The sequence below is a fragment of the Brachyhypopomus gauderio genome, unplaced genomic scaffold, assembly GCF_052324685.1.
Source record: "Brachyhypopomus gauderio isolate BG-103 unplaced genomic scaffold, BGAUD_0.2 sc47, whole genome shotgun sequence".
NCBI classification, from domain to species: domain Eukaryota; kingdom Metazoa; phylum Chordata; class Actinopteri; order Gymnotiformes; family Hypopomidae; genus Brachyhypopomus; species Brachyhypopomus gauderio.
In genome coordinates this window covers 1,110,727-1,112,424 of record NW_027506873.1, presented here as the reverse complement: position 1 = coordinate 1,112,424, position 1,698 = coordinate 1,110,727, and the positions used below count along the sequence as shown (strand labels likewise).

Sequence of the window (1,698 nt, the reverse complement as noted above, 5' to 3'; positions counted from 1 at the left end):
GTTTGCTGGGAGAGAGTAAATATTACATGTAATACTGTTTCTGTATTGCCAACAAATGTTAGTTTTTTTTACTAACAGGGTTAGAACTGTTAGTGCATCTAAAGTAGCAGTCATTAAAACAATAACAGATCCCAATGATGAACGCTTGTATAATAAATGATCTGCGCATCTCAGCCTCTGCAGTCCAACATTTTCGCTGGCAGTAACCTAGTGCAGGTGAAACGTTACTGATTGGTTTCCCTCTAGTTGAAGGTGGCGTAGTCCCAAGTTTATTATAATTAACGGTGTGTGACACCAAGGGTTACATAAACGAGACACAGGTGGGAACACTGGGGACAGGGCCATGACAGACAGAAGGGAAACCAAGGGAATGGGGAAGCTAGGCGGGACAAGGGAGGAGGGCGGAGCAAGGGATGAGGGCGGAGCTGGATGTGACAAGCACTATTATGATGTACAATGGAAACGAATGCAACTTACCCTTTTATTCACCCCAAGCTAATTTTTCCAGGTTCCGCCACTATAGGTTCATTGAGTACAGTTATCAGGTATCAGGTTGTCAAATGGGATCAGGTCACTGGTTATGACTGTAAAGGGTTCTGAAATGTTGCTTACTACACATTCTTGCTTCCATGAAACATCCAGTTATGTAATCTGTACATGCAGTACATTACTATCTGTCTCTTCAAATTATACTAAGTTGATCAATGTTCATTCGTTGCATGGGTACTCCATCCAAGTGAAATTACATCTTTCAGTTATGGGTTCTGTTCTGTGCCCTGCCAATCACTCATTCTGTCTAGAGGTGAGAGATGACTTCAAAATGGGATCTTGAAGCATTCTGGGTAGAGTACCAATGGTCATTGATGTTTCTCCATGGTGGGAAGACACTTTCTACGAGGAAAGCACAAAACCTCTCACAGACACTTTACAGCTGGTTCAGCGCCTGATTCAGACAACCAGCTATCATCTTCGTCAAGCACAAGTGGAAGTGCATCTCGCCAGCGAGACGGTGAGAATCCTAACCAGTGCCTCAATCCTTTCAGCGGAATACATGTATACCTGGTGGTACTGGGTTTTCCGGGGATGCGTCCTGGCCAGTTCTTTAATACTCGCCATCACCCTGATCCAGTTCTGCTATTTCAGGAAGCACATCACTGCCCTTCACTCCACTATGACAGAGACACTCACTCACTCTTGGGCCAGTGATGTTTCGACATTTTGGCATCCCTGAGGGGGGATTTGTAGAAGTGCTCAGATGTGTTCCTGTGGGGGAATCTGGTGTTCCTCCATAAAACCATGGGGGGCAACAAATGGTGGTTTACCTCAAGAGGTTCCCATAGTGATGGGATAAAACTGACCATTTGTATTTTAGTTATATCAGTGTGTTTGTGTGGCATGTTTAGTCAAATTTTTCAGCTTGTGTGCTGGGAAAGATTATGTTAACAAGGTAAGAGTTCCATCACTCACTGAGAAGGTTTGTAGACTTCACCCTAAAGGTGGCAGTCCTGTGTGGAAATGCACTCTGTATGCAAATGTACTCCACTCCTCCACGATGGGCTGATTGGAGAAGGTGGTATTCCAAGGATACAGAGGAGGCTGGTGACCAAATACCCACTAAAAGGGAGTCCTCCCCGTGCTGGAATGTGTGAAGGAGTTCTGTGCGTACTCGGCCCAGGGCCGGAGAGCGCACCACGTATC

General features: G+C 45.3%; 1 pseudogene; it reads left to right on the top strand.

The window, feature by feature from the left end:
• The first annotated feature begins 456 nt into the window (after positions 1-456).
• Positions 457-1,231, top strand: LOC143487502 (uncharacterized; annotated as a pseudogene).
• The last annotated feature ends 467 nt before the right edge of the window (positions 1,232-1,698 follow it).